Genomic DNA, 21,654 nt, shown 5'->3' on the forward strand with positions numbered 1-21,654 from the left:
AAGAATGGGTAGCTATAATTTTTCCAGAGCTTTAGGCTGTCATTCTGTCTTGTTAATTGGTTCTTGGAGTAAGATGCTAAAATGCTGAGGCAGAGGTGTGGTTCTCAGATGGAGACATGCCTTAAAGCTTTGTGTCCTATAAGGATTCACCTAGCTTGGAAGTGAAGAGCACTGGCTGTGGGAGTAAGACCTGGATTTAGATTCCTACTTTGTGACTGCTAGATGTGTCACCTTGGGCAATTGTTTTTTATTTTTTTATTTTTTATTTTTTTATTGTTGGGGATTCATTGAGGGTACAATAAGCCAGGTTACACTGATTGCAATTGTTAGGTAAAGTCCCTCTTGCAATCATGTCTTGCTCCCATAAAGTGTGACAGGGCAATTGTTTTTGTCCTTTACTTTCCCCATTTATAAAATGAGGATAATAATAGGGCCTGTCTTACTGCATGGTGATGGGAATTAAATGTGATGTAAAAGCACTGATACAGGCCTAGAACATTGTAAGTCCTCAAAAAATACAGGCTTAAAAGTGGTCCATGGGATAAAATAGGGACTGTGTTGCATTTGACTTTTGTTGATGAACCTTTCTTCCCCACTCTGTTCCTTACCTTGTGATGTGCTTGTCTTACTAACTGAAATGCCATCATTCAGCTAGTATTTGAATACTGAGCAAGTGCCAGACTCTAAAGAGGATGTAAGATGCTGCAAGGGGCCCTCATCCCTTTACTGTGTTCAGGGAACTACACACAGGTGCCTGCGTATAAAGGCAAAGCTGATCGTCATCACTGCCATCCTCTTTTACTGTGAGATTACAACGAATGTAAAGTCTCTCTCCTTTGGGGTGATGAGGATACCTTAGTAAGTGAAATAGGGATAGGAGGGTTATTATAAGCATTGATGATAATTAACATTTCTCTAATATTTTACAGTTTGGGAAACATTTTACACATTTCATTTTATCTCAAATTAATAAAATGGCTTTGGGTGGTTGTTTCCCCCAGTTTACAGCTGAAGAGATGGAAGACCAAATAGGTTTTCTGATTTGCTCGAGGTCACATAGCTCCTTGGTGGTGGAATTGGGAGTTAATTCCGGTCCTCCTGACTCTGAATTTGCATGTGTTTCCCTCTGGTTTCTTAAGTGAGAGAACTGGCACCAGCAAGGAAACTGAGAAGAGAGTGCCAGCAGAGAATTCCAGAATAGTTCCTTTGTTAGATCACGCACTTCTAGGGAAGCCTGAGCTCAGGGTATCCTCCTTACTTGACTAATGAGAACACTAATGGTGCTTATGAGGGACTTAGAGGATCAGTGTGGTGCTGGCAAGCAGTTCTGTGGAGAGGGCATGGGGTTCCCTTGGCTGTTCATAGGTGGTCTTCTGGGGATTGATTAGTTGCAGTCTAGGAGGCAATTTGTTATAGGTAAAATAGATAGGTACGGAAGACCTGTAACTTTTTTTTAAGCAACAGGATAGAGTTTATTAACAGGGAAAATTAATAAGAAGCAAAAAGGAAGAAACAGAATCTCTCTGGCAGCAGAGGGGAAAGATTAGTAACTTGACAAGTAGGCAGTTTTCCTGAGACATTTCCCTGGGAAGCACAAATAAAAGGGCCATAGTTCAGATGTGGTCAAGGACAAAAGACAAAGGCAAGGTGAAAGGAAAGAAAAGAATGAGTGATTTGAGAGAAAGTCGGTGAGAAGTTTTTGTGAAAGTTGCATCTTTATTGTCTGTGAGGCAGTCATTTGAAATCCAAGAGACTTAGTATGTGGGAGAACGTCTTAATAGTGCTCTGACCTGGAGAAGACTGTGCTGCCTTATGTATGTGTGAGCTTCTATCACAGAAACACTGGCTACTACATAGTGTTTCTTGGGATTGCACTTAGAGTGATCTCTATTTTGGATAGGTGCTTATTCTTGGCAGAACTACTGTGGACCAGCGACAGTGGCACTGTCTGGGATCTTCTTGTTAGAAATGCAGATAGGACACCTTCTGAATCAGAATCTCTAGGTCAGTGGTTCTCAACCTTCCTAATGCCACAGTGTATTTTCATTGTTCAAAAGGGGTCATGACCCATGGGTTGAGAACTACTGCTCTAGGTGGTGGTGTTTAAGAATGTGTATTTATATAAGATCTCCATGTGCTTTGTCTGCATGTTACATTTTTGGAATCATTTCTCTAGTGTAGAGGCTCTCCAAGGTCCTCCTTAGGGTTCTCTGTGTATGTGATTAATTTGCTACTCACTGGACATTTATTGAATTTCTGTCATGTAACTTACAACATAAGGTCAACTCCAGCATGGGTCCTACCCCTCCAGGAGCTTACAATCTAAACAAGGAGACAGGATTGTTTATAAGGAACTATTATAAAGGTAGAAAGTGTAAAAGGCCAGTACAGGAGATACCCAGAATGCCTGTGATTGTGTGAAGGGTGGATGTGTTTTGTAGGTGTTGACAGGGACAGGTGGTGTGCAAAAGACAGAGCCATCAGGTTGATGCAGGACTGCTGGGTAATTCTAATTGTTGGTTTGCTGCTGCTTTGGAAGCCCAGAGGCCTATCTGAAACCTGTTTAGCCTCTTCCATCACTTGTCTGGGTCTGCTGTATTGGCCTGATAAGTGCTTTAAACACTGGCAGGGTTATGAAGATGACTTGTAGAAGGACATCCCCAACATCTGTTTTTGGATCTCCTCTCACCTGCACTGTTTCTTCTTACAAGCCAGCATATCCACCACCCTGTAAAAGAAAAAATTGATTTGTCACTGAATTTCTGTGCCTCAGCCTGAGAGAAATGTAAATGTTGTACTGGCCTTTAGTACTCTTGCCTTCAAGCCTAGATTTAGAGCTGATCATTATACTTTTAGAGTAGGCTAGGTATGAAAATAGCAGCAGGTTGAAGAGTCAGAGGAAGCTGTTTGCTTTCATCTGCTGGTTTGGTCAGGGCGGAAGTACGAATATTAATACGGACTACTTAACCAATAAAATAACTCCCAGGGAAGAGGAACTATAAACTTTAGTAAATATCAAAGATGTTAAATGTTAAAATAAAAGCTCTTTGCAGTTGTTTAGCTTTTTTAAGAGATTGCTTATTGGTTAGGAGTATTGGTGTATTTGATCATGTTTTGGTAGCTTTTGAAAACGCATGCATGTAAATGAATTATAATATAAAGTAGCTAATTAAGCAGGGCAGTGTTTCTAGAATGTGAAAATAGTAACCTGGCTAGCTAACTTAATTAAATTCTTTGTCATTTTCTTTTTGAAATAAGTTTCATATTGGGAGGTCACTCTGTCCTGGCAGTTTTATTGCTGAAATGTACTTTGACACTTATCTTCTCTGGGTTATCACAGTGTTCTTCCAGAAATCCCAAACTCTGCCATCGAAATGGGATCAAAAAAACCTTCAGAGGCTTCCTGTTGTACATAATATACATATACTCTTTTCTAAATTCCTTCGTATGCTATATGAAGCTTTTTACAGTCTTGCTCCGAAGGACTGTTCCTGCCTCCTTATCAGGCTTCCTCTTCACCCATGGTGCAGACCACAGAGCCATTTGCTTTTCCTAATACAAATAAAATATAACCAATTGTGGCAGCCCTTTATTGGTAGGAATTCTTGACAAGCATTATCTGGTTACACTATTGAATTCAGGATCAAGGAGTTTTGTCATTTGCCCAAGGTCATGCATCTTGTATTAGGGCTGGAATTCACGTTCAGATATTTTGAGTCTAGTTCCTGCTTTTGTCTTTGTCTTATACACTTTCCTGATACACTTTAATATCTAAAATGTCCTCCCATTTTTCTTCTCATACTTGGAAACTTATAGGTATTGGATATTCTTAACAGTGTGCTTCCACAGACATTTGTGTCTATGTCAGTTCACCAACTCATCCTAGAAAAAGTGCTGAATATCACTATTGTCACCTTCAAAAGTACTCTCCTTGGGAAGCTATACACTGATGCCTGAGTCTAGCCCACCCTTCAAAGCAATTTTGGAACTCTTTATCTTCAATAACCATCAGATCTATCATCCTACATGGTCTGCTATGACAATTAAGTTCATGACCTCATGCATTTACATTGGCAGCACTATACGAACACCTTGGTAAAGTTCATAAACTTGATAATATCAGTGTCTTACAGCTGTGTTTGTGTCAGTATGTGGCAGTGTCTTGCTGAGTAGTACTCGTTATTTTCATGTGTTTTCTTGTGCCTTATGACTAGTACTATAAATACTACCTATCACTTAGTAGTAGGAGCTGGTTCCAGATGTTAACTCTTCATTTTCCCTGCAAATAAGTAAATGGTTAAAAGTGTTATGGAATGAACGTATAGATAGGTGAAAGTCTAACTGGGTGGTGAAAGACTAACTAGAGGTTGGGTCCTATTTTGATTGGAAGAGAGTTGACCAAGTTCAGGGCTGCAGAACTGCTACATGGAAAGAATTCATGTCATTTCAGCTGTATCAGATTGTACTCAGGGATAGGCTAACAAACAAGAATTACCAACAAATTGTTGGCCTTTCATTTGGATCCAAGAGGAAATTTAGCTAAAGATTTTGGAATGGGCCTATTCATGGGGAATTGCTTACTCTTCAAGACTTGGTTGTCTGATATGTGGCTATCTTAGTTTTCGAGGCTGCCATAACAAAGTACCAGAGATCAACAGACTTAATAGGTGTAGTGGCTAAAGTCCAAGACCAGGGGGTTGGCAGGTTTGATTTTTTCTGAGGTGGCTCTCTTTGGCTTGTAGATGGCCACCTCACTGTATTCTCATATCTCACTCTGTCCTCACATGGTCTTTCCTCTGTGAGTATGTACATCTATGTTCACATTTCCTCTTTTTTTTTTTTTTAAAGATAGGGTCTTGCTCTGTTGCCCAGATTAAAGTGCAGACTTGAGCTCTTGGGGCTCCTGTGATCCTCCTGCCTCAGCCTCCCAAGTAGCTGAGACTACAGGCACATGCTACCATGCCTGGCCAGATTTCGTCTTCTTGTAAGGATATTAATCATATTGGAATAAGGTCTACCTTAAAGATATCATTTTAACCTAATGACCTTTTTCAAGATTGTGTCTCCAAACATGGTTACGTTTTGAGGTACTAGTGGTTAGGACTTCAGCATATGAATTTTGGTGATAAACAGTTCAGATTAAAACACTGCATATGGACATTGTTCTTTCCCCTCCCTTTTCTGACTGTTCCTTTTGGTCTAGTTCTTCTGGTCATTTTTGTTTCACCCAAGGGCAGTCAGGAGGAGAAGGGAAGATAGAAGAAGAATAAATTTATTTTGAGTGCAGTTTAGCTAGTAGCTAGGGGATAGAGGGAGTGGCTATCACTATTGCTGCAAATGAGATTTTGATATTGTCTATAGATTTGTATTGTCCTGGTACATTCTTTCGTGGTTTCCTGGATAGATTAAAGCTGGCTGTGTGTTTGAGGGCTAAGGAGGTGTCTATTCTCCAATTAAGTGAAAGAGGAAATTGAGAATTCTGCTGCTTTTTAACCAGCTTGGAAAAGTGAGAACTCTTCAGTTTTCCTCCGTGAAGTAGCTGAGGGACTTGGTAAGCACACTTAGGGCAGAGGCCAGAACAGTTCAGTCTTGGACCCTCTGCCATGGCTAACACCCTGCCTAGCGCCTTTGATGTTTATGAAATACTTGTCAAATTGAATTATTTAATTTACGTGACTCATATTTTGTTCTTATCCAAATCTTCTGTGAGGAGTTCTTCTTCACTTTTGTTTGTTAATTCTCACCCTTCTCTCCAGTTCTCAGTGGTGGCTTATGTCTTTGCTTCTCATTCTCTTTGTAATTATCAAGTAATTTATTAAATGGAGACAAGCTTAACTAGACATAAAATAATTGCAGCTGAATTGAGCTCCCCTCCTTTAACTAGGAACTCACAGCTGCTTTGTTGTATTGCTTGATTACCTTATTAGGTTACATGATATCTTGCATATGATAAGGTAAAAGAATGTTGAAGCTTCTGCTCTAAGCAGTAGCACAAAGGCTGGTATGTTCCCAGAAAACCAACATGAAAGGTACTGGCAGGTCAGGTTTGATACCGTAGAAACCTCTGATATTTCTTTCCTGGAATTTTTTTCAATTTCTTTGCCTTTTTCTTGACAGGCAACACCTGAATTACTCTTTGTGATCAGTTGTTACATTTTAAAACTTCCTTTTGATCACTTTAACTATAAAAGCAAGATTTTTCTATTTCTTCTAAGAGCAGCAGTGGGTCCAAAAGATTAGCTTTCTGTACTGTATCAGAACTCATCTGCATACTTTATGTACAAATTTGCTCCATGGATAAAAGTTGTAACTTTTATAAATGTAAATTTTAGTCATGGGTTAGATTGTGGTATCATCAGTTTCTTTTCTTTGGCTGGTTTCATAATTTTTAACAATTGCTTGAGCCAATTATATAGTAAGTACCTAGTTCAATGCAGAACTCAGAGTAGATTGTTAGTAGGCTTGATTATACTCTGCAGTAAGCCTTAGGGCAATAACAAAGTATTCATGGATCTGCTCTAAGGACATGGTAGTATAAGAAGTGTCATGCTGCAGCTTGCCAGTTGTGTGACTTTGGGAATGCCAATTTAAATAGCTTAATCTTTACTTCATCATTTACTTAGTTGTGAGGGTTACAGAGATTCAACAAATTCGAATGCATGTGGGCATTCTTCTAGGTGCTGGGGGTACATTTCATGAACAAAACAGACCACATTCCTACCCTTGTGGGATTAATATATTTGAATCTTGCTTTTCATAAATGAGAGCTACCATTTACGAGGAAATTTTTAACTGAAATATGTATATAATAACACCCAACTGTCTCTGTTCTTTGCATTTAAACCCCGTTTCTGCCGTATAGAGTAGATTTTACAGCCCTTTCCCCTTACTTGTTCATTTCATACGTATCCTTGCAACCATCCCTTTTATGGTTTTAGTTGTTGTAAAGAAAATGGCTAGAGCTGGGTGTGGTGGCTCATGCCATCCTAGTACTCTGGGAGGCCAAGGTGGAGGGGATTGCTTGAGCTCAGGAGTTTGAGACCAGCCTGAGCAAAGCAAGACCCCATCTTTACTAAAAACCTAAAAACTAGCTGGGTGTTATGGTGGGTGCCTGTAGTCCCAGCTACTCGGGAGGCTGAGGCAAGAGAATCACTTGAGCCCAAGAGTTTGATGTTGCTGTGAGCTGTGAAGTTATAGCACTCTATCAATGGAGACAAAAACTGTCTCTCGCCCCCACCCACCCAAATGGTTAGAGTCGTACATTTTTGTCTTTGGGACTCTTAGTCTTGGGATATTGACTATAGAGCCTCTTACTCTGGGTCATTGCCTTATAGACTGTCTCTGAGGTTCCGGAACAGCTCAGAGAATGAGCTCTAGTGACATGTTTGAGCCTTCACGAAAGCCCAGTTTGTTCAAGTAACATCTGAATGGCTCAGGAGAGGCCACTGTCATGTTTAGATTATCATGCCCTTTCTGAACTGCCACCGAGTTGTTAAAATCTGCAGAAACATAAGCAGGAAAAATATCCCAGGGTCAGCTTGATCAACTCCCCTAAATTCTTTTTCATGGATAACCAAAAGAAAAGAAAAGAAAGACTATTTCAGACCGAAACTTTCTCCCCCTTTTTGGAGATGGCTAATAGAAACAAGATACAGGCAGTCTTACAGAAGCATTGTGATAGTATTCTGATGGTAGAATTCTGGTGTTTAGACCTGGGAGGCTGTTAGTGGCCAAATATCACTTTCTTTGGAATCAGGGGTCATCTGTGAATCTGGAGCTGTCTCCAGAGGAATAGGCAAGGGTTCTTACAAGAGAACACAGATGTCAGGCATTCTTTTTATACTGTGGGTACATGTTGTGTCTATAGTATTTAGAGTATTTAAATGTAAGATTTAAAGGGTTACCACATACTCTATCTTATTGTAAGAAATATATGAGATCAGGCCAGAGTTAAGATCCCATTATGTGGTACCTTTGCATTCTTCATTGTCCATGTTTTCTCTTAGGGAGTAGATAATATATGATAATGAAAAAAAGGCATGTTTTTGTGACTATTGAATTCTGATTTAGGATGCCTTATGTTGTGGATGTTTTTTAAAGGATGTGAAATTTGGTTATTTACTGAAAACCCTTTGAGTAAATTTGGTATCTTTGATATACGACCAGTCTTACATTGAATTCTTTCCGTTTATTGCCTCAGAGATGAGAACATTTTTACTGAAGCTGAGAGAGGGGTTTTACATGGTTGTTTATCAGAGCTGCCAAAAGTGGCTCAGATATCCCTGATGACGCAGCTGATGCCTTTGCTGCCTAGTTGGGTGCTTATGTACCAAGTTCTTGCTTCCTTATTATGGGTTAGGAACATGCTATGGGTATTGCTGCAACCAGCAGACTTAACAGGGTTGCACAAGGCTGGCTAGTGGCCAGGTTTGGACTACCTCGGAAGAATTGGCTTGAGGGCAGAGAGGAAAGGTTTAGAAAACTCCTTTCTTCCTCTTAGGTGGCATAAATTCTTGTGAAATCAGACTGAGGCTCTTTTGTGCCTTTCCCAGGAATAGGGTAGCATAGCTCACCTGGATTTTAAGTTGTTGTGAATTACGGGATGGGGCTTTGTGAGAATGCTGTGCATAAATCATAAACCACTGGTGGTGCTGTCTGGGTGGAGTTGTAGTTGACATTAGAATGAGTTAACTTGAGCAGGAGTGTTGAGCTCTGCGGTACAGCCAGAACGTCTTACTCTGTAACATTTTTACTGTAATTTCTCACCCTCAATATTGAATAAGGCACATCTGACCATTCTGATAGTTTGGGTAAATTTGAAAATCCTGTCTTCAAAGATGATGAGTCAGAGAGATAATTTGTGACTCCTTAGAGATAAATACATTTCTGAAACCACTCATCTGAGCACAGAGTAAATTAGGTAATAAGGCACTTTTGTTCTCTGAGTTTGTTGCAAGTATGTTCTGACTTAAAGTGGAAAGGGCAAAGAAAGAGATTTTCCTTCTATTACATCTTTTCACCATGAGGATCTTTTCCCTTTAAATAAAATAAACCAGAACTGTGAACTTTATTATGAGAGGTAGGAGGATTTAAAAGTGGAGCTAATATTATCCCTGTTTCTCAGAAAACTCTCCTGCTGCCTTCTAAGTAGTGTCTATTGACCACATTAACTCATTGCTTCGATAACATCACACAGAACATCTCACCCCTGTTTTTAGTTTCTTCCCTTTGAAATCTTCTTTACAATTCAGGAAGGTTCCCAAGTGAGCTAACTAAATCACCCAAAGTATAAAGTGACTTAAAGCAAGTGATTCTGACTTTACTACTTGGGGGACTTTCTTCTTGAAGGCCAGCCCTCTAAATTGTGAGAAGATCATATTCTAGGTGTTTATTGTCAAAACCAAAACAAAATCAAATTAAGTAAGTCCTCTAACTCCCACAAGTAATTTCTAAATCATCTCTTTATGTACCTTACTTCTGTGCATCTTGGGCCTGAATAGCACCGTGAAAGCTACATACAGTTCTAATTTAGATCTTAATTAGGTCATGAGATTACACTCTTTTGAAGTTGTATACCACAGGTTGTTGGCTAGTTTTCCAAAAGCAATTAAAATGCCCAGTTAAGCCTGTTACCGGGTATGTATTCTAGTTAGAAGATGTATTTGGCAATTAAAGAAACTGAAATTGAGGCTTTAGGTTGGCTCTTTGAGATGCAGTAAACTGGCTTTCACCTTAATCTGTGAGGAGGATAACTGGACCTAGATACTGGGTTATATCTTGAGTATTTATCTTTACTTCATGAGTAAGAGAACCTAAAGGTTTTTATATAACAGCTTAAGTTAGGGAATGTAAGTTGCTGATTATGTCCTATAGAATATATACAGGAGTCAAAACCTAAATTTCCAAATCCTCTTCTTTTAGTGAAGAAGTCATTTTTAAAGCTTGGTTTTACATGTATTTTTAAGATGGTGGCTTCATTCTGACAAGAACATTTATTCTGTTAAACTAGTACCTCCATTGCTTTGGTTAAATTTCTGTCTGGCAGGGCGGCGCCTGTGGCTCAAGGAGTAGGGCGCCGGTCCCATATGCCGGAGGTGGCGGGTTCAAACCCAGCCCCGGCCAAAAACCACAAAAATAAAAAAAAAAAAAAAAAAAAATTCTGTCTGGTTGTTGAAAGGAAGGTGTGAGGAGAATGTTGCAAGTACAAGTCTGTTGCTGAATTGTATAACATTTTGAAGTTGTTAAGCTGCTAATCTAATTATCAGGGCTGGTCTTGATGGCTTGATGGCACATGCAGTTCTTAATGGTTTGCTTTGCTTATAGTGTGTCTTTTTATTCTTTCTTTCCTCCTACTGACACTTTAGGACGCGCGCGCACGCCTTAACACCAAAATGGAATGGCGGCCGAGAGCATGGGACAAATGAGTCATTGAGTGGGCAGGTAGACATCAGTATTTATAAAGTGTGATTGAGGTTTTCTTGTTCATTTTGAAATTCATTTAATACACATGGAAGAAATGGACCACTTAGTTTATGTGGTTCTATCTCATAGCTTTGCCTGTTTGTGCCCCTATGCAATTAATTTGAAAATGATGGTTTAAGAATGAGCTTATTAGTAACATTTAGAGTTGGAGAGGAGCAAGGCATCACGGATGTTAAAATCAGAGAAAAAGAAAAAAGAGCAGATATTTTATATTATTTGGTTTTAAGGAACAGGTGGAAGGATTGTGTCTTATTTTAAATTTTTTTCAGAGTTCTTTTAAAGTTGTTATTAGTGATGTAAATTATTATTTTTATTGGATAGAAATATTAGAATTACTATTAAAGATATATTTTCTTGGGATAACTATGGTGGTTCTCTGGACATTTTTATGTTAAGTCTATAATGTATTAGTATTGAATACATTTGAAGACTGTGGATCTGAAAACATTTGCTTGGTTCCTTTAAATCCATTTATACACACACTTCCTATACTTCCTTTGTTAGCAAGTTTTCTGTAATTTGTTTCTAGCCTTGTAAAAATAGGGAAAATAACCAAATTATTAGAATGTGTCCTAACTTGAATTTTGCAATTTTTGCTACATACAGAATAAAATCAGTTTTTGCTGCAATTCTGTGACAAAAGATTATTGATTCTGAGGAAACGACTATCCCCACAGTGTATTTATGTGTGTAATATGTAATATGCATTGTATGTGATATTTTACAGTTAAAATACAATGTAATCATTATAAAATGATACATATGAAATGTGATGACAATAATATAAGAATGAATTTTAAAAATGAAAAATAAACAGTGCAGAATTTCTAATATACTTGTCAGCCTTACTGACAGGTCATATTCAACAATGTTTTTTTCCTCCCTAAAGACGTGTTTAGCCTGGTAATTTAAGGTAACACCTCTTTGTGCTCCATCCCCCTCCATGCTTCTGTGATAGTGGTACATCCTGTAACTATATTGTCTGACTTCTTCATTTAACTTTAAACAATTAGGGCATGAGCAGATATTATGCTTTTTATTTATTATTTTGTTTTGCTTTTCTTCTCTAAATACCTTTTAAAAAGTTGAGCTACAGTTGATGTGAAATAAACCATAGATATTTGGAGTACATAATGTGTTACATTTTAACACAGTGTTTATCCGTGAAGCCATCCCACATTAGGGTAATGAACATAATTCATTCCCAAATATTTCATCATACCCCTTTGGAAAACTTCTTTTCTACCCTGTCCTCAGGCAGCCACTGATCTGCTTTCTATCATTATAAATTAATTGACATTTCCAACAATTTTATATAAATGGAGTAGTATATACCATATTCTTTTGTTTGGTTTATCTTTCAACACAATTATTTTAAGATTCATGTACGTTGTAATGCATATTGATGATTTCCTTTGTATTGCTAAATAATATTCTGTTGTATGGATACACCCAAGTTTGTTTATGTATTTATCATTGATAAGCATTTGAGTTATTCTATTTTTTTGTATTGGTAAATAAAGCTTACTATGAATATTAGAATATAAGTCTTTGTATGTACATAATATTTTTGTTTCTCTTGGGTAAATATGTGAGGTGGAATGGCTGGGTCAGTGGGCGAGTAGATAATTTAACTTTATAAGAAATCACTAGTTTTATGGGTGGCGCCTGTGGCTCAAGGAGTAGGGTGCCGGTCCCATATGCCAGAGGTGGTAGGTTCAAACCCAGCCCTGGCCAAAAAAAAAAAAAAAAAAAAGAAATCATCAGTTTTCTAAAAGGTTTGTACTGTTTTACACTCCTTTCAGCAGAGTATAAAAGTTCTAGTTCTTCCACGTTTTTGCCCACACTTGATATGGTCAATTTTTAAAAAATTTTAGCCATTCTAAGAGGCATGTAGTGAAATACATTGTGATTTAAATCTGCTTTCTCTAATGCTCTAGTTGTTGAGCATCATTTCATGCTTGCTATTGACATATTTTCTTTTGTAAAACAAGTGTCCACATGTTTTACCCATTTTTTAAAAATTGGGTTGTGTTCTTCTTACTGAGTTTCAAGAGCTCTTTGTTTTTTTCTGACACACAGTAATTGTGTGTGTGTATATATATATGGGGGTACAGTGCAATATTTCAATACATGTAAGCATTGTGTAAAGATTAAATAGGGCATTTAGCATTCATTACCTCATACTTTTATCATTTCCTTGTGATGAGAACATTCAAAGTCTTCTTTCTATTATGAATATACAGTACAATATTTTTAACCATAGTCAATATTTTAAACCATTTTGTGCAGTAGAAAACCAGAACTTACTCTTCCTAACTGTAACTTTGTACTTTTTTTTTTGGCTGAGGCTGGGTTTGAACCTGCCACCTCTGGCATATGGGGCTGGTGCCCTACTCCTTTGAGCCATAGGTGCCACCCTAACTTTGTATTTTTTGACCAGTCTTTCCCTATTGCTCTTCTGGTTCCCTTCCTAGACTCTGGTAACCAGTGTTTTGCTTTCAAGAGTTCTTCATGTGTTCTGAATTCAAGGCTGTCGTTCTGTCTCTCTCTCTTTAACACACAGGAGCGTATCCTCCCCCTTATGCTCTGTCCTTGTTTTTGCTAAATACAGAAGCTATAAACATAAGGCACTTTAGCAGGAAGGAATTCATTCCCTGTTTTAATTACTGGGTGAGACTGCTAAGTGATAAGGCCTTTTACTGGTTAGCATGAGTATCTTTTTGTCCCTGCCAGATAAGGGGGCCAAAAATGTCATTTGAATTTTGACTTTTCAATTTAAGTCACCAAAGATTTATTGAAGGGCAATTGTGTGCTAGGCATGTCACATGGATGTAAGATACAACATCAAAAAGCTAACTTTAACAGTTAAGTTGCACTTCGGTTGGTTTTTATAGAAATCCCATCTTCTCACATAATACAGAGATATCATTGATGTAATTTACTTTAAAGATTATTATTTTAAACTATTTAGCCAATATTACACATCCTCCTTGAGAATGTTGCATACTAGGAATTTTGGTGGATGTATTAGTTTCCTATTTGCTGCCATAACAACCACAAATTAGCGACTTAAACCTTTTATATTTTTGTAGAAGTCTGACATGGATCTCACTGGGCTAAAATCAAAGTGTCTGCAGAGCTGTGTTCTTCCTGGAGGCTCTAGGAAAGATTATTTTGCTTATTGTTGTCTAGTCTCTAGAGGCTTTACTGAATTCCTTGGCAAGTGGCCCCTTCATCCATTCAAAGCCAGTAACAGCAGGTTGAGTTCTAGTTACCATACCAATTCTCTGTTTCTCTGTTCTATAGTCATATTTTCTTCTTTCACTTAGGAGCCTTGATTATATTGGACCCACTCTGATAATCCCACGTAATGGGATTATTTTAATATCAGCATCCTTAATTCCATCTATAGTTTTATTAATTTCCCTTTGCTGTGTAAAGGGAACATATTCACAAGTTCTGGAATTAAGGTGTGGACCTCTTTGGGGAGCCATTATTCTCTTACTGTAGGGGGAGCTTTTTCCAAACTTTGCTCATTTCTCCACTCAAGTGCAATTATATAATGCCCTCTCTTAATCCTTTGCATAATGAATTGCTACCTATGAATGTGTGTGGGTGGTGGGATGCTTATCACTGCTTAAAGCCTTATTCCAATTCATCGTGACAAAACTCAGGCACTTAAGCACTTAATGATTACTTTTGTAGAATAGCAGTGTTTAAGGAAGCTAGAGATCCTCTTAGCCAGCCTGCTCTGCAGGGCTTGGAGACACATTATTATGTCTCTTTCACATGGCTGTTCTACCCTTGCTTACATGGAATGGCTTCCATTGGCCACTGATGCCTTCTTTGAACAACTCTGTTTTACTGTTAGGTAGTTCCTGGTTTATACTGAGGAAATATCTCTCTGAGGGTTTGTAGAACCCATTGGTTCTTGTTTTACTCCGTGGGGTCATATTGAATAAATCTAATTTCTTCTTTCATACTTGAAGCCCTTGAGTTTTGTTTTTTTTTTTTTTTAAGACAACTATCATATCCCATAAGTATCAAACTCAAAAATCACAATTTCTTCAACTGAGTCTCACCTAAAACCGCTTTGAGACTTCTCTCTGTTTTGTTCCCTCTCCTGAGTATTATACAAGATGAAGAAAAGGAGGCTAAAGAAAGATTTAATAGGAGCCTTTAAATGCTAGGGGAATTGTCATACAGAGAAGGCTAGTAAGATCTCTGTCATCACCACGGAAACAAGATACCACAGGCTTATGTTGTGGCTAAAGAGATTTAGGTATCAAAAAACCTATCTTAACTTCACAGATTGGGTATCAGGAAACCTGTCTTAACCTTGTGGATCATGCAGTGGACTACCATGGGAAGTTGAGGAATCTCTTGACCTATAGATTAATAACACAAGCCTTCAACCTCAGAATTCATATATTTTATATGAGACTTTGCTTTTAGTTAAATATTTTGCTTAAAGTTATTCTTGTCATTGCTTGTCTGTGCCTGGATTTCCCTCTTGTGCTGGTTCATTGAATGTAAGGCATCGTCATGACTGCTGTTAATCACAGGGGGAAGGAATATGGTTCAAGGCTTTATGAGGGAAGAGAAACAGTGGTGCAGCATGGGATAATTAATAGCAAGTGGAGTGACAGTTGATTCCCTAGTAGGGACCCTGGCATTGTTGAAGGAAAAAAAAAATCACTTTATTCTTTCACAGAGAGAAGCAGCTGTAATTCTGGTTGGAGAGAATTCAATTAAAAGGAACTGACATGCAAATTGATCATCAGGCAGTGTGAGCATTAAAAGTAGTTCAAGAAGAGTCCTGTAAGAAATGGCAGGGAACAGTGTAAGTCATTTGGTGTGGTAATGTGTATAAGAAAAATGGAAAGCTGAGGGTTGGCTTCCTGAACAATAGCTAGGAGAGAGCAGGAGATTGGTTGGTTTGCTGGACTTATAGGTATTAAACTTTCTGAGATTTTAGAATTGAGGCCTACATTTAGGAATTATAGTCTTTCATAATAGAATAGAACCTTTTAACTCTTTAGGGTTATAGATTTTCAAATTGGTGGTAGTTAAATATAATATAGGCAGCCCCAACTTACAAACATCCAACTTACATACAACTCATGGTTATGAATGAAGGCTATTACAGGTAATAGGTAAATGTACCTTTTCCAATTTGCATGTAAATTCAACTTAAGAACAAACCTACAGAACCTATCTTGTTCAAAACCTGGGGACTGCCTGTATTCCCATGACTGTATGATGGGAGTCCAAGCCTGGTTCTTGGAAAGAAGATTTCATTGTACAGGTGTACTTCACCTAACTTGATGATGTGTTCTTTTTTTTTTTTGTAGAGACAGAGTCTTACTGTACCGCCCTTGGTAGAGTGCCGTGGCGTCACACGGCTCACAGCCACCTCTACTCTTGGGCTTAGAGCGATTCTCTTGCCTCAGCCTCCCAAGCAGCTGGGACTACAGGCGCCCACCACAACGCCCTGCTAGATGATGTGTTCTTAAAGATTTCTGTGAGAATGGGCTCCTAGATTTAGGATGAAATAGAGCTTGCCCTTTATAGTAATGCTATTAGGAATCATTTTTTAAAGTGAAAAATCCTTTTATAACCAAAGTCATGCCCAATTTATCTTTTAAGTAAATTTTTGTAAGTCCATGTATAAGATTTGCTTAAACTAAAGGTATTTTTCTCTGAAATGAAATAATTGTAAGGGTATATAACAGTTTAGCTTTTGAATAACAGAGGGAAAATTGGGCAGAATTTTGTAAGAACTCAGTGTATTGCTTTTCAGGGAGGAAAATTTGCTTAAGAAGTCAGATGGCTTCTGCTGTTATCATGGGAAAAGGAGAACACTGCTCAGTGTATTTCAAGGGGATTTATTACAATCTCTTGGGAATGCATTAGAAATGGCTATGAAATGTTTTGAGAAAGGAGGAACTAGGAACACAGAACTTACTAGGCCTGATTCTCAAGAAAGCCAAAGAAGGCAAAATGGAGTTCACCCACGGAAAGCTCTGGAGGATTGAGAAGCTAAGAAAAGACTTAGGTAGACAACAGCAGCAACAAGAAGAACCTGGAGTAAAGTGGGCAGAGTCTCTAGTCCGCAATAGAATATCTATTTGTCATGCTGGTCAAGAGCAAGGAACAAAGGGGATTGAGAATGACGAGGATCAATTTTTGTTGGTCTAGGTTAGAGTAGGATGCTGCATATGAAGTGAGTTCCTTGGCAGTTTTGCCTCCTACAGTCTCTCTCATTCTTCCCTCCCACTCCCTTCTCTCTGTTCCAGTACTCCAGCAGGCACACACTGCGCAACGCTGTCACTTTATCTTTGACTCTGCCAAGAATACTCTTACTCCTTCCTTTAGGTGATTCGAGTTTGCTAGAAGCTCCCTTATTAGAAAGACCTTTAGTGACCACGTGTCTAAAGCATGTATATACTTTTCTCTTACTCGGCTTTATTTTTCTTCATAACACTCATTTTCCACCTCACTCATGTTTTAAAATATTTCCCCCCTTTTTTCCACTAGAGGCAAGAGAATCACATAAGCCCAAGAGCTGGAGGTTGCTGTGAGCCGTGTGATGCCACGGCACTCTACTGAGGGCAGTAAATTGAGACTCTGTCTCTACAAAAAAAAAAAAAAAGTACATTCTGTGAGAGTTGAGGCTAAGTTTATTTTGTTTACCACTGTATTCCCAGCACCTAATCTATAAAAATGTGTGGAATAGATTTTTAGGGTATCTCTTGCTGTTTTAAGAGCTGGGAACAAGAAGGGGAATTAGAGGACTCAATCCCTGTCCTATATAATTATAATAGCCTGAGTATAAAGTGCTGGGAGTTTTGAGAAATCAGCTGTAAATGGTCACCACAGAACTGGATCTTAAATGATAAAATGGAGTCTTATTCTGTGGTGAGGGCAAGAAGGATAATCTAGGCTGACAAAAGTGAGCAAGCAAAGTTGGAAGGATTGCGAGATGAGTTTTGTGTCTAGAAGTCATTGAGTGAGTTTGGTATGACTGCTAGAGTGCAGGTACATGGAGAAGCATGACAGAGGCAGCCGGGAGGTGACTGGGGAGGACATACCAACATATGGTGAGATGTGATTGGGAAATTAGAGAAAGGAGTTTAGACCTTAGCTTTTGGAAAGTGATGAGCCTCATACTTTTCAAGCAGGGAAGTACTAGTATTCAAAAGAGTGCTTAAGGATAGACTGGAAAAAGGAAACATGTAAAGGTGGGAGGTAAAGCCAGGTTGGATGTGACTTTCCCAACCTTGAAATGTATGGAATAATTTGAAATCCCCACATTGGTGGACAAGAAAATGAAAAGCAGTTCTGTTTATGGATATATAACACAGTATGAATATACTGTGTGCAGGTGGTGGCTACAGATGGGAGACTAGTAGTTCTTGGAACTATTCCTTTTTTTAAAAAACAGGGGTGAAGGTCATGGGGATACAAGGGAAAGAGAAGGCTATTTTGGTTCTTAGAATAGAAAACTTGGAAAATGCCTTGGCAAGTAGAGGTATTCTCATTCTAGCTCACGTGTTAAGCAGCGTGTGACCTTGGGCATTTCATTTTTCTGTGCTTCTGTTTTCCTTTCAAGGAAATTGACTTTGTTGTTACATTTGTGTTGTTGATGTGTAGAACAAAATATGCTATCAAAAACATACTTCCATTAGGAATATTGGAAGTCCTTTGCTTTCACAAAAATAAATCTGCAATTGCTTTTTTCCTGGAATGTGATAACACCAAAGCATCAGAGCTACTTATACCCATTTCCAGAGCAAAACATGACTGTTTCCAGAAGGTGGTTGCATAGTTTTTAAAGCAGGCATTAGAGGAGTGGCTTTTTGCTGCTTGTTTTCTACATGTCAAAATGTGTTTCATTTTAGCAGTTGGTGAGAGGTACTGTAGAGCAGTACAGAAGCAAAAGGGAGGACCAGAACATGTTAAGTGTATTGCTGCATATTAACCTGCAGGTCGAAGCAGTCCCTGTTCCAAAGGCTGACATTTTATCCCAGTTTTTACTGCCTTCGTTACTGCCAGCAGCTAGTGTAGGACTCCTCCAATTTAGTCTTGGTCATTTGGAGTAGCACAATTGAGGTCTTCTGTATAAATGAAATGTTACATATAACGATTCTAGGAAGATTGGGAGACCTTAGATGTTGGAATTCTTTCCTGTCTTTGAGAACAGTGAAGGAAAGGAATGTTTTATAAGGATTGCTTTAAAATAGGTCTATTTTATAGGGTTAACTCAGGTAAAGAACAGACTAGTAAGTTCTAATTCCAGTTTCACTATTATGAGCTGTATGACCACAGCAAATTTACTCAGTTTCCTCATTTGCAAAATGGGGATAACAATGGTGCCTGCCCGTATTGTGGTCATGAGGACCAAAGGAGTAAATACATGTAAATCACTTAGGCCAAAAACTGGCAACCTGAGTTCTTTAAAAGTTAGCTGCTATTCCTCCTGGCTTTCTTATAACCATTGCCATTTCTCTGAGGCCTTTCAAGAAAACCTAGCCAAAGCCAGGCTATTTCTGCTTATTATGTTTAACCAATAGAAATCAGAAAATGACTTGATGGCATGGTGCTAGAAATGATTCAGTGGATAAGTAATGGACTGTTGAGCTTCATGCCCCAGTCCACTGGCATGGTGTAAGAAGCAAGTCAAAACTCTAATAGTAGATCAGTGAAATGAATGAGTAGTCTCAGTCTGCCTCCTCTGGCTGTGACAGAAAGTCAGGCCAAGCAGCCAGGAATGTCTGGGAATCACCTGCAGAGAGGATAGATATCCATAACACAGTTGCAGGTGTTATATGGGTGCCACTCAGGGATAAACTATAGGACACAATGGATTATGTTGATTCTAGGAAGCAGGAAAGCTCTCAGGGTTTTTCTGAGATTAAGTAGGGGATTGTGGTAAGGTGGGGATGGGAAATCACTGAACTAGGTAAGTCAGACCACCTGGGATGTGACCCCTGACCTGCCACCAACATTGTGTGTCATGCTTCCTTTCTGACTTTCAGTTTCTTTCTTTGTCAGATGATTAGATAACTTGACTCTACATTCTTTTTCAACATTTTATTAGCATTTAATAACTATGTGAGGAAAGGATTGTTGCAGAATGACCCACTGTAGACCTTGCCCTGTGTGAATCTTTAGTTTTGTTTTTTATCATTTCAAAGAAGTTCTTGTTCAAAGTCCGTGAAACATTTCATCATTTCATCATTAGACTTCGAGGGAGTTGTCTCTTAAATTGTCTTGTTTCCTTTTTTCCCTACAAATGATACCCACAGTACTGCTTGTCTTGGGCTCTTTGGATCAGCACTTGGGCGGAGAAATGAAAACATTGCACTTTTATTATTTATTTATTTTTTTAGCATCAACATTCTTTACCTGTTTGAATGTAGGGCTAGACAAGGAGTTGCTTAATAAGACATTTCGTTATAGTTCATCATAGTCAGCACTCATTTCTCATCTCTGTAACTTAGAAAAATTCACTTCTCATTTAAAGCCCTGGAACATCCTTTTAAAGATGATTTTGAGACAGGGTTCTCTTCTCCTTTGTTCAACATTTGTCTAAGCACGTCTGCAAACGTTCTGTTAAACAGGGTTTGGAAGAGTATTGAGCAAATTCTCCTCAACGATCAGACAGCTTCGTTTTAGGGACTGACACCCTTCTAGTTCAGGAGGAAGTGTTTCCAGGTAATTACCAACAAGCTCCAGATAAGTAAGGTTCAACAGCTCACCCACGAGAGGAGACAAATTCATCAAGCTATTTTTCCCCAGAAGTAAACACTGCAGCTTTTTGCACTGAAACAGCCCATCTGGCAACACCTCGACATTGTTGTTGGTCACAGCAAAGTACTGCAAATTACTCAGATACTGGATTTCTTCTGGAATGAGGGTCAGGTGGTTATAGCTTAGATCCAAATAATTAAGTTTGGTGCATAGGAAAAGCTGCAAGGGCAAATTCTCTATATTATTATGGTCCAAAGAGAGCTGCTCTAGATTGGATAATGCCCCAATCTGTGCATAAGTGATGTTACTGTGCCATAACTTCAAGCAGGACAGGTTCTGAAGATGCTGAAAGCTAATGATCTCTTCCACCGTTTTAAGGTTATTTTCTTTTAGGTCTAACTCATGCAGATTGTTCAGGCTGAAAATGGAGTGTGGAATGTGCTCCAGGTCGCAGCTGATCAGTTCTAGGCTCTTCAGATTGACCATCTTTTTCAAGTTGTTCAACACGAGTTTGCTTCCCTCGTTATCAAAGGACTGCTTCTGTAGGGAAGGCAAGAGGTCTGTGATGACCTGCGGGATGCAAGACAGTCTGCTCTTCAAGTAGAGGGTTCTCAGATTTTTCAAGTCCTGAAATCCCTCCAGCTGCATGGTGCCCAGCTGCTCAGGGAGGACACAGCCTGACAGATAAAGTTCCTTGAGGTTCTTCAGGTGAAATACCCAGCGTGGGATTTTTCCCATTTCAGTAAATTTCAGGCGGAGGATCTTCAAATTCTCCTCCAGGAAGGCCAGTGCAGGATGGTCGACCACCAAGGACGAGTGGTACACGCGGTGCTCCTTGAGGTTGACCAGCTGCGAGACGGCAGCGGGCAGCTTCACCTCAGGGATGAGCTCTACGCTCATTGCACTTTTAAAGGCACAGAAGGCAAAATTACTGTGGTATCAGTATTCAAGGTTACAGCATTGGTTCACTTTCTGATTTGTTTTGCTGACCTGAATGAAAAAGATTTAGTTGAATGTTCCTGCTTGGCGATAAAGATTAATAAACACAAAATTCCTCAGTGGTCATCTTCTGTTCCCTTTGCAAAATTATGCAGATTATGTTTTAGGATTTAAGAGTATGATTATCAACTGAATGTGAATGTGAAATATGTGGAATAACTGGATAAATGGCCCGTAATTCGTTGTAGAGGATGAACTTTCTTGGGGTACTTGTCCAGGGAGGAAAACTATTCTGGGTTATTGATTTGTAGCATTATTTTGATTAAAAAAATAAATAAGGGAGGCGCCTGTGGCTCGAAGGAGTAGGGTGCCGGCCCCATATGCCGGAGGTGGCGGGTTCAAGTCCAGCCCCAGCCAAACACTGCAAAAAATAAAATAAAATAAAATAATAAACTTCTAAAAATAAATAAATAA

At 38.8% G+C, this 21,654-nt stretch overlaps 1 protein-coding gene and 1 pseudogene across 4 annotated transcripts in view; one reads left to right on the forward strand and one right to left on the reverse strand.

The window, feature by feature from the left end:
* Nucleotides 1–21,654, forward strand: part of AUTS2 (activator of transcription and developmental regulator AUTS2) — a 1,299,114-nt gene that overhangs the window by 116,267 nt on the left and 1,161,193 nt on the right. The window lies entirely within an intron of this gene.
* LOC128562756 (volume-regulated anion channel subunit LRRC8B-like) lies at nt 19,955–21,153 on the reverse strand (annotated as a pseudogene).

The sequence above is a fragment of the Nycticebus coucang genome, chromosome 12 (genome assembly GCF_027406575.1).
Source record: "Nycticebus coucang isolate mNycCou1 chromosome 12, mNycCou1.pri, whole genome shotgun sequence".
In the NCBI taxonomy this organism is placed as follows: Eukaryota; Metazoa; Chordata; class Mammalia; order Primates; family Lorisidae; genus Nycticebus; species Nycticebus coucang.